Here is a 12,839-nt window from a genome sequence, read left to right as displayed (position 1 = left end):
AAACCTAACTAAACTAAGGACATCACACACATCCATGCTCGAGGCAGGATTCGAACCTGCGACCACACGAGCAGCGCAGTTCCGGACTGAAGCATCTAGAACCGTTCGGCCACAGCGGCTGGCCGAAAGAGTCATCCTCTTACTGCTGCAAAGGAATGCTCGTCTCTGATATGGTTACTTACATTGTCAAAAATAGTTTATCCTTGTAAAGTTTTTGACAGAATTTGGTGGTATGTACATATAAATATTTTAATGATTATTTCTCAAGTGATGATTATTAGTGTCGTATTGAATCACACTGCTACACCGAATTATTACCAGAAGTTTGGAAGACTGCGTTTGGTGCAATTCTTGCTGTTGGTTTCGGATACTGTTCTTGCAATATTGTTTTACTTACGTCCGTAAACTTGTTGTAAGCTCATTCTGCACTTCTACTAACTAAGTTATTTGAAGAATAATTGATTAAATTTTGAAGTAGTGCAATCACAAGAATTGCTAGTATGTACGTACTATAACTGCAAGTACAAATTTCTGATGCACTGTTCATTGAATACAATTTACTGATGACATATTATTGCATATTCAGGTCATTCGTACAACGCCGACACTAACAGCTAATTTATATATATCGAGTCCCAGGTGTCACTGCAGGACCAGCTTACTAACAACCGAGATTTTAAAACGTATTCATTAAAAGCTAACTGTGGCATCAGGTCCATAGAACCTCCCAATGGCGACGAACCGCAGTTTATCCTATGCCATACGGCGTCATTAGGATGCAGCTTGGAGGGGCATGCCGTCGGGACACCGCACGCTTTTCATTGAAGTAGCTCCTAAACTGGTTTACCAAGGGTGACTAAATTCCGTTTCTGGCAGTAACGGGGATCAATAATATAAAACTTGTCTATTGTTGCTTGCTACGGAAAATCATTTTGGGGTAATTTTTTGTATCTCATCATGTACTCGGTACACTGTCTTGAAATGTAATTGGCTCAATACTGTTGCTGCAGCAAACTGTTACGTATAGTTTTATTACAATCTGTTCATTAACATTAAAACAGATATTAGTGGAATTGCAGCTTGTATGGTAGAATTCTGATGCCCAATTACAGGGCCAGCCAGGGTGGCGAGTGGTTCTAGGCGCTACAATCTGGAACCACGCGACCGCTACGGTCGCAGGTTCGAATCCTGCTTCGGGCATGGATGTGTGTGATGTCCTTACGTTAGTTATGTTTAAGTAGTTCTAAGTTCTAGGGGACTCATCACCTCAGAAGTTACGTCCCGTAGTGCTCAGATCCATATGAACCTATTACAGGAGTGGAATTAAATTTACCATCTCGATACATGTTAAGGCGCTTGTGGCGTTCGCTGTGTTATTCAGTGGTTTGGTGTTTAACTAATTTGTTAATTAAAATGATAATCTTATTTTATTACATTGAGTAATTACTAAATAATTTTTCTCCCAGCTAAAGATTAGGTCAAGTTGCTAAAGAACTCAAGTTAACGTAGTGTTAAAGTGTTGTCTGTAAGTTGTGTGTCATTAAATCACAGTTCATACAACACATTCTATACAACTATTGATTATGATGGAAGCAGTTATCTTCAGCAAAATGATAATTAAAACTACCGAATATCAGCCGCGAACAACACTGACGTATGTTAACTGAAACAATATTCTTCGCAATTCGTGCGTAATTAATTTCGGCTCCATATATCAGCTATAAAAGTTTGTTATAATGATCGTGCTATTGGCACTGTTTTTAAAGAACCAGTCCGATTCAAATTATTTTCATTACAATGAGTTCGGGACCACCGGTGCACATTTATTTTTTACACATTTGTATTACCTTCGGCATTTATGTCTGCAGAGTTGCGTAATTTGAATTTGCCGCTGAGATAATTGTTAAGATGGTGGCAGACAACTGATAGAGACTTTCTATTATTAGAGCAAATAAGATAAGTATTTGAAATGCTTATTGAACTTTACTTTCGTATTATGCACTATTTAGACTTTATCAAGCAAACATTTGAGTTTTTTCTAAGGAAAACACAAACAAAAACGCGATACAAATCGCTATCATCAATGGTTGCGCTCCTTGCAGCGGAAAGAAATAATTAACACAGATAATGCTTACTGAGATAGGAATTATTGTTACAAATAATTATTCACTCATATTTATAATAATAATGAAATCTATTCTCGAGTAATAATTAACAAATAATTACAATTTATTGACAGACCTCAGTTTGATATGCGTCCGCAACCTACAAAAGCCATCCAACAAAAGGTAAAAACAAAGGAAGACAGACGCAGATCATAATAGGTATTTACAATTTTCATTGTCTTTGTATGATACACATCGATATGTCCAATTACATCATAGAATATTATATAAATAATTAATATTTATCATCGTTTTCACTATTTTTATATGTCGAATAGATAATGTTTATAACTGCTACAGGCATAATTTCCTCTCATCGCACAATAGCTAAAATTTATCTCGTGGATGTTACACGCTCTGTTACGAAAACTGATGCATACACAGCGTGGGAACAGAACACAAGGCGGTCTATCCATCCAGCACCTGCAAAAGCACGCAATACTGTCTTTTAAGACGGATTTCGTACTGTATTGCCACAAAATCCTTCTACCTCCTTATTTCTTTAATTATTGGCTTTCAGTACGTGCCCATGCATCCATCTCAGTATGACTTTACGAAGGTGAGGACAAGACAACAGCCAGTCACCGAGTGCAGAAAATCTCCGACCCCGCCAGGAACCCAACAGGGGCCCTTTCGGTTAGCAATGCACCCTGCTGACCGCGCAGCCATCGAGGTGGTCGCCTCTTTATTGTTCTGTTAATTACCAGTTGTTTTGGTAATCACAGTAGAATGTAGGTGACAGGACCGCACGTTATACCACTCACAGTATCATCGCACGAAGCTGCGGAGCAGCGTGGCGCGAGAGAGAGGGTCGAAGTGTCCACGAGCTACTATGGAGCCATCTGTCCACTGTGCGCTGTTCGCAGCTGCAGCTCCCAGACACAGGCCGCTGTGCCCCTGTTATCCGCTTCCCGGTAGCCGCTTGCAGCTGGTCAGGCCACGCCGTGCGACGCGGGTTGCCGTCCACGCCCGTAAGGGGCTGACCCCGAGATCTTCGCCGAATCGTCAGCGTTCACAAAGGTGTGGATACGAGGGAGGCTTTGGGGGCTCGCAGGAATCATGATCCCCAACAAAGAATGTTTCACGATAAGCATTTATATTTTTGTGTTTATCAGTGTCTAAATTTCTCAGCTAACTTTCGGAGAATAAAGAAGCATGAAAGCCAAGAGTCTCGAAATTGCAAGAATTTCAGAAAACTACGAATTGAGTTTTAACGCTGGATGCTTTTATGCTTTTCAGTTGTGGGTGGGATAGCGTCCTGACCGCCATCAGAGCATCATACAGCCATGTGGTTGACTCAACCTGCTGCCGAAACGAGTCCGTCATTGTTCATGGATACGTAGGCAGAATCTGTAATGCCCGAGAGGCAGAGAAAGCCAGGATTGAAAAGAATACGGTGAGCACCCCTATCCAAGGAATAAATATAAAAAAGAAAGACTTCCCGACTATAGGCGGAAATGACTGAAGGAAATTCTGATTTACCCGCTCACGTAGCCAAGCCTGCTATCTGTAGACACAGCAGTAGTAAATAGTCATTAGGGCGAATGCATTCTTCACTTTATATTGTTTAAATTTAGATGTGGGCGAAGTTCTTAGAGTTTGTTGCTATTACTGTTTTTAAAATCAATTGCATGGAACATGTACTTCTTAAATGTGTGGGTGAATCATTTTCGTTTGAGGTAGGCTATTCACTGAATTGCAATTTCTTGGAAGTGATTATAAAGTTATGTAAGGAACTGATGTAAAAAATTACTATTATTATTATTATTATTATACAGAGTTATTTACAATTTCTATCACTATCAGTATGGGCTGTGCTGGAGGCGTAGTAGATGAAGGTGTAGTAAAGAACCCATGCGGGGAATTTTCTGTTCGGATGTAAAATAAGTTTGAAGATCGAATCACTTTCAGATCTCTCCCATGCGGTGCTCACACGGCTGACACAATGGACTCTGAGCTGTGTGCACTACAGGCCCCCTTAGCGTGGATAGTGTTTCGCGTAATCGTCGTCAGATTCTCTGCTACGAGACTAAGTACGTCCTCTCCAGTGTCATAAGTGCAGAATATCTGTGGAGCACTGCGAAATTACCAGTCTCTCGTAGCCGTTGTTGTAGTCGAACGAAAACAGTGCGTGACGTCATGATAACAACAGCGACTGATGACGGCACCCCCTTGTGTCAGTTTGTATCCGTATCGTGAAACGGGCCATCTGTAGGTGATGCGAAATGCAAACTTATTTCGTATCCGAACGGTATATTTTCAAATATGGGTTCCTTATATTTACTAAGCGCCCTACACAAGAAAAAATTGAAAAATACATCCAACTGGCTGAGGAAGTCAAGGATATGTGGCATCAGGATAAAGTTGACATTATACCAATTATACTATCAACTACAGGAGTCATACCACACAATATCCACCAGTACATCAATACAATACGGCTACATCGAAAAAATATATATTCGTAATTATTGATATATGTTCAATTACCCGAAAGTTCCTAAATGCAATATAACATATACCGTACAGTTAAAAGGAAGTCACGCATGATCAAGGTCACTTTCTACTTCTGGCCAGACATAATGTCTGAGATAAGAAAGAAATAATAATGACAACAATAATAATAACAATTTGTTTACATCAGTGAATATGAATTCCAATTACATTCCCGGATCGATAATGATAACAGAAGGCATTCTTCCTTGGTGTAAAAATTGCAAGATTTAAATTGTGTATAACATACAAAAAAATAATTCTTTATACATACGCTTCTTTGCCGTAGTAATACCATAATATGTAAACGTATAATAGCAGGGTTCATTTGCAAAACTGAGTCGTCTACATTTTAAATACCTTTGATTTTTTTTACTGTGCAATCGACAAAGATGGAGGGGGTCCAAGTGTATTATTCTTATACAAAATTTTACGAGTCCTCTGTTTCTTTTAATTTAAATACTAACACGTCCTGTGACACGCTTAAATGTCACTAATCCTAATAACTGACACGAATACACAAATGTCAGAGAACTCACAGACAAAGTTTCTAAGTGCTTGTGCATGCCAAAATAAACTGAGCGTGCCTGGAGATATCCACAGAATATTTTCCTCATGAAAATCACCTTGTTTTCTTCATCTACGTTGAACCATATAACAATTTTGCATCCGATATGACTTCAGCAATAGTCTGAACATAGTTTAGTGCATAAATTCCATGTCACGCAACCTAACACGTGATCCACTAAACAATTCTTAAGCCACGCAGCTGTGCGGTCTTAGGTGCCTTGGTGCCTTTCCACGGTTCGAGCGGTCCCCGCCCCTCCCCCCCCCCCCCCCCCCCCCGCGAAAATTCAAGTCATCCCTCCGGTATGATTGTGTGTTGTGTTGTCCTTAGTCTAAGTTAAAGTTGGATTAAGTAGTGTGTAAGCATAGGGATCGATGACCGCAGCAGTTTGGTCTCATAAGAACTTACCACAAATTTCCAAACAATTTTTACATTATACTAGTAAAGCAGATGTATACCTATACTAGGATCTTGCTCACAATCGAGAATACACCTTTATTTTACAGAAGGCTGAAAATATAAGCCTTCAACGCAAATTGCATGGAACATGTCACCATCACTGATGATCCGAAATTCTAGACGTAAATCTTTAATGTATATACTACAATATTGTAAACAATATGTCGTTTTTGAAAACTCGATGTGCTTTAGTACTCGAAGAGGGCATATTCCTTGCTTATCTCACTAGAGGTAAGATAGACACTGCATACAGGAAAATTAAACAGACCTTTGGAGAAAAGAGAACAACTTGTTTGAGTATCAAGAGCTCAGATGGAAACCCAGTTCTAAGCATAGAAGGGAAAGCAGAAAGGTGGAAAGAATATACAGGGTGATTCAAAAATGCATGTAAATATTTTAAGGGTGTATTTGTGAGGTAAATATAAGACAAAAATGTTCTATACAATTTTTGCTATACTTGGCTTATTACAGAGTTATGAACAAAACATGATAATACATTCAATACAACGTAAAGTATTTACTTCCCAGAGTTCACAGTTTAATTACAGTGCATTTGGACTAAAAACGCAAACTGGTAAATAAACGTGACGTAACAAACTGAAACAATTCCTCGCGAATACTGTATTACTTTAGTTCCTGTTGATTGAACTAAATCAATGCAAAATAACTAAGGAAAATACGTGAAGAATTTACAGACTGTACTGTACTGTATTTGCACAAATCTTAATGCAATGCATGTTCAAAATGCTGTCCCTGAACTTGCAGACAGACCCGTGCTCGTCGCCGCAATGATTTCTGCACATTACACAGTCCGTTCAACTCTCTACGAATAATTTCACAACCACCTTCAATTCTTTGTTGTAGCACTTCTCTGTTCGGTACTGCAGAAGAATACACCAGTGTCTTTAGTCGGCCCCATAAATAAAAGTCTAAACGGTTCAGGTCAGGTGATCTGGCTGGCCAAGCAATTGGTCCTCCGCGACCTATCCATCGATGTGGATACGCATCATTGAGGTACGCCCTTACGTTGCGGCTGTAATGGGCAGGAGCACCATCGTGCATAAACCACAAGGTGGCTCGTGTTGCAAGAGGGACATCCTGTAACAATCCAGGCAATTCCCCCTCCAAAAATTCGCGGTAAGCGTGCCCAGTCAGCCTTGGAGGTAGAACATGAGGTCCGAGTAAGTCATTCCCCACAATACCACACCAAATGTTTATGGAGAATTGATGTTGATATCCACGCACAGTTCTCGCGCCAGGATTCTCGACAGCCCACTGGTGCATATTATGCGAATTGATTACAACCGCACGAGTAAACATGGCCTCATCTGTGAATAATATCCGCCGAATGAACATTGGATCATTCAAATGGCGCTCTTGTAACCACTGGCAGAATTTCTGACGGCGAGGATTGTGAATAATATCCGCCGAATGAACATTGGATCATTCAAATGACGCTCTTGTAACCACTGGCAGAATTGCTGACGGCGAGGATAGTCTGCAGGTGTCAATTCGTGCACTTTGTGCAGGTGAAATGGATGCAACTGTTGTCTCCGAAGCAGCCGCCATACAGTAGATTGTGGAAGTCGTACAGCTGCACTAATTTGTCTCGTACTGATGGCTGGATCTTGGTCTACCAGGTCCAAAACATGTTTCTCGACGTTCACTGCATGCTCAAGTGGTCGACCTGAATGTGGCCCAGGACGAATGCCATACTCCCGCATACGTCTGTCCACAGATACAAACATCTGATGACTTGGTAACCGTCGTCTTGGAAACAGCTCACTGTACCTTCGTCTTGCTGCAAGTGCGTTTCCATCTGCTGCACCATACACAAGGTGCATATCAGCATACTCACTGTTTGAGTACATCATGTGCACGAAACCTGTAGCCTTCCGACGATGAATGAACGACAGGAAGTACGTTTCCGTTACCAACAACATCAGCGCCATCTTCTGTACAGTAGGAGTAAACAGCAATTGCAAACACAAACAAACACTATTCATGCAGTTTCGAATCAACTGTTGGGAGATACGTATGTGCATTACGTACCAGAATATGGCATCCTGCTGCTTGCACTGACGTCGTTTTGATACGGACATGACTTTCGTATTTTAACGATAACTCTGGAATTAAACGTTTATGGAAAAACATTTATAGAACTTTTTTGTCTTATATTTACCTCACAAATACACCCTTAAAATATTTACATGCATTTCTGAATCACCCTGTATAGAGGGTCTATACAAGGGCGATGTACTTGAGGACAATATTATGGAAATGGAAGAGGATGTAGATGAAGATGAAATGTGAAATATGATACTGCGTGAAGAGTTTGACAGAGCACTGAAAGACCTGAGTCGAAACAAGGCCCCCAGAGTAGACAACATTCCATTAGGACTACTGACGGCCTTGGGAGAGCCAGTCCTGACAAAACTCCACCATCTGGTGAGCAAAATGTATGAGGCGAAATACCCTCAGACTTCAATAAGAATATAATAATTCCAATCCCAAAGAAAGCAGTTGTTGACAGATGTGAAAATTACGGAATAATCAGTTTAATAAGTCACGGCTGCAAAATACTAACGCGAATTCTTTACAGACGAATGGACAAACTGGTAGAAGCCGACCTCGGGGAAGATCAGTTTGGATTCCGCCGAAATGTTGGAACACGTGAGGCATTACTGACCCTACGACTTATCTTAGAAGCTAGATTAAGGAAGGGCAAACCTACGTTTCTAGAATTTGTAGACTTAGAGAAAGCTTTTGACAATGTTGACTGGAATACTCTCTTTCAAATTCTGAAGGTGGCAGGGGTACAATACAGGGGTACAATTTGTACAGAAACCAGATGGCAGTTATAAGAGTCGAGGGATATAAGAGGGAAGCAGTGGTTGGGAAGGGAGTGAGAAAGGGTTGTAGTCTCTCCCCGATGTTATTAAATCTGTATATTGAGCAAGAAGTGAAGGAAACAAAAGAAAAAATCGGAGTAGATATTAAAATCCATGGAGAAGAAGTACAAACGTTGAGGTTCGCCGATGACATTGTAATTCTGTCAGAGACAGCAAAGGACTGGGAAGAGCAGTTGAACGGAATGGACAGTGTCTTGAAAGGAGGATATAAGATGAACATCAACAAAAGCAAAACGAGGATAATGGAATGTAGTCGAATTAAGTTGAGTGATGTTGAGGGTATTAGATTAGGAAATGTGACACTTAAAGTAGTAAAGAAGTTTTGCTGTTTGGGGAGCAACATAACTGATGATGGTCGAAGTAGAGAGGATATAAAATGTAGACTGGCAATGGCAAGAAAAGAGTTTCTGAAGAAGAGAAATCTGTTAACATCGGGTATAGATTTAAGTATCGGGAAGTCATTTCTGAAAGTATTTGTGTGGAGTGTAGCCATGTATGGAAGTGAAACATGGACGATAAATAGTTTGGACAAGAAGAGAATAGAAGCTTTCGAAATGTGGTGGTACAGAAGAATGCTGAAGATTAGATGGGTAGATCACATAACTAATGAGGAAGTATTGAATAGGATTGGGGAGAAGAGAAGTTTGTGGCACATCTTGACCAGGAGAAGGGATCGTTTGGTAGGACATGTTCTGAGGCATCAAGTGATCACAAATTTAGTATTGGAGTGCAGCGTGGAGGGTAAAAAGCATAGAGGGAGACCAAGAGATGAATACACTAAGCAGATTCATAAGGATGTAGGTTTCAGTAGGTACTGGGAGATGAAGAAGCTTGTGCAGGATAGAGTAGCGTGGAGAGATACTTCAAACCAGTCTCAGGACTGAAGACCACAACAACAACAACAGTTCGATATCGTGCTTTATGTCGAAAGTCTGACCTGCGCCAAGCATGGACGTTGTGAATGTTTGTTATCCTACTTTACAATGTTGGGACATCTGAACCATTTTTATTTATAAATGTACCTTTACACTTCTGATTCGTAGCTTCTACATTTCATGTAGTTAATCGTTGAGAGTGATTGTTCCTGTGCAGCAATATGTCTGTTCCTTAGCAAATGTCAAGCAGTGTATATCCCAATATGCTTAACAAACAGAAAAAATCATAATGCGGAAATAAGCGGGAGATGGTTCAAGCAAATAATTCTAGAAATCTTTTTGCGACGAAATCGTCCACTAAATGTAAGAAGCATATATAATAACTAAAAATATTTACTATAAAATTTACATCTTAGTTAATTAACACAGTAACATTGTTGTGCTAGCGAAGCATAATAGACTTGTCTCAGATTCTGGTGAGAAAAAAATTAGGTTCCTTAAGAAACACAGGAAACTGAATACCAAGAAGTAGTAATGCAATAATAATGAACAATACAAAAAAATAATAGACAGCGTTACGACTGCATTGTTATGTTTGGCCAGTTACACAGAATATATGACAATAGGCTCACTACTTACGGAAAATGAAAGCGACGAGCTGGATCCGAAAAGTTTAAATCGCGTTACAAATGCACATTAGAAGACGATGCGTTGAAATTATGAAAGTATTTTAGACGAAAAGATTGCACAAAAGGAAAAAAAAGAAACTGTATTTGTGGCGTAGTACTCGGCATATCCAACGAAAAGAACGCATACATTACGAATAAAATCGCAATCAAATAATCCTCTAGCGAAATGGCTTCACACTGTACCTAAGTAAGCTACCGTAATTCGTGATTGCCAACAAAGTACATCACAAAGTAAAGCACGTTATACAAGAAAAAGAGTTATCTGTACAGAATATGAAACATACAAAACTACAGTGTTTTGTATCACTGAGTGGGGACTTCAAAATGATGTGCTCAGTGCATACAAGCTTATAATAGCAGCAATAATTTAGTTGTTGCAAACTACATCCATGAAACAAGTAAAATGCCTAATGTTGCGTTTATGTGAATAAACAGACATATCTCTAGTTAAAGAGAAATATGATGAAGGAATATAATATCTCTGCAATAAGTAGTACAAAAGACAGGCGCCTGTGTGTGTGTGTTTGGGGGGGGGGGGGGGGCGAGGGAGGGTGGAATTTATATATGTGTGATAGTGTGTTTGTGTGCATGACAAGCTGTAATTCCGTGAACTATGGAGATGCCTAGTGGACACATGAATGTGGCGTGCGTTTCTGCGAGGTTATGTTCTTATGAAAAGTAAATAAATGCCTGCTAAATTGCAGCCACCTGTATGTTTGTATCCTTTCGAAACTAATTATATGCAACTCGTTTCAGCTTATTATAGTCGTGGGAATGTCCCAGGAAAGAAAGTTCACCTACAAAAACAGTGCAATGTTTCAGTGTAACATAAAAGATACAAAGCAATCCTCATTTGACGTCTACAGCCGCGCGGGATTAGCCGAGCTGTCTGGCGCTGCAGTCATGGACTGTGCGGCTGGTTCCGGCGGAGGTTCGAGTCCTCCCTCGGGCATGGGTGTGTGTGTTTGTCCTTAGGGTAATTCAGGTTAAGTAGTGTGTAAGCTTAGGGACTGATGACCGTAGCAGTTAAGTCCCATAGGATTTCACACACATTTGAACATTTTGACGAATACATAACTAATCACGCTAATGAAATATCAGTGTGACTAGTACCTGGGAGAAAGCGAATTTTATAACAGTATAATCTAGTCTTTACATTGAACAAGTAGTTAAGGAAACAAAAGAAAAATGTTGAGTAGGAATTAAAGTCCGGGAGAAGAAATAAAAACTTTGAGATTGGCCGTTGATATTGTAATTTTGCCAGATGCAGCGAAGTACACGGAACGGAAGTTGAACGAATTGGACAGTGTCTTCTTCTTCGGCACTTCATGTGCTAGGCCTTTCTCTATTACGATGTCTATCTATTTATTGGCCTTTCCACACTTCCCAGACCGGACTATAATTTCTGACTTTTTAATGTAATCTGCCACTGTACATTCTGTCGAGATGGATATTTAGTTTTCTTCTGTTGTCTTCAGACTTGTTTCTTCGGTTAAATATATTTAATTCTATCCTAATGTCGCTGTGTCTTAATGCGCGCCGGCCGCGGTGGTCTAGCGGTTCTAGGCGCTCAGTCCGGAACCGCGCGTCTGCTACGGTCGCTTGTTCGAATCCTGCCTCGGGCATGGATGTGTGTGATGTCCTTAGGTTAGTTAGGTTTAAGTAGTTCTAAGTTTTAGGAGACTGATGACCACAGATGTTAAGACCCATAGTGCTCAGAGCCATTTGAACAATTTTTTTTCTTAATACGCCTGCTCTGGCATAGCTTTTTACAACCTGCCTCTTACACTCTTCTCATTTCTAAATGACAAACGACTCACTTAGATAGAGTTGGAACAGTTCTTTCTTTGATAAACTTCATTAATGTTCTTTGTGTCATGTTCCTGAAGTATCTGTTTATAATTCAATATACGTTTCCAAATGTTCTTTGTCCTACTAGTACGTGACACCATACCCAAGACAACCTGATATGTTTTACTATTCTATTTTTCCCCGTTGTTTTTGCTCTTATGGGTTCCTGTCCTATAAACGTCCTTGTTGTAGGTTTGTCTGTGGATATAGCTTTCAGCTATTTTCCTTAGGAAGGAATGTCCTTGTAGGTGGTATTGTTTCTGTAATGAAACTGTGACATCGTCTGCACGTTATAGGCAATCCGGAGCAGTCTCACTGTCTGTTCGAATACCTGCATAGAACTTGGTTTTATTTTGACTCAGTAAATCGTCAATATTAAAGCATGGGCAAAATGCTGTATCCTTGTCTGACCATGCTGACAGTGTTGAAAAGTGCTGTGAGTTCTACATGTTTCGTTTTTAATGTGATTGTTGTATTTTCGTATAGATCTTTTGGGGTGTTTGTGGAAAGAAGCGCGCAGCCTGTTTCCTCATTATGGTCCACAGTTTTTCGGTATTAACTTTATCAAATATTTTTTCCAGATCAAGAAATTCTAAGTGAGCCTTTCGATTGAATTTTGCTTGTTTTTCAATGATCTGTTTCATCACAGACATTCTGATATTTTTAATATGCTGTTCGAGATCCTGGCGTAGGCTATTTGTACTGCGTCTAGTAGGCTCATCTTTCCACAATTCTGAAGTATCTCTATCTCCTTTTATAATCAGTATATACCTTTCGGGTTGCCATGCTCTTGGTATGACCTGTTCCAGCATATATTGAATAGATTT

This window comes from Schistocerca gregaria, chromosome 5, assembly GCF_023897955.1.
Source record: "Schistocerca gregaria isolate iqSchGreg1 chromosome 5, iqSchGreg1.2, whole genome shotgun sequence".
Taxonomy (NCBI): Eukaryota; Metazoa; Arthropoda; class Insecta; order Orthoptera; family Acrididae; genus Schistocerca; species Schistocerca gregaria.
The sequence above is the reverse complement of the archived record's forward strand: the minus strand, read 5'-3'. Positions refer to the sequence as shown.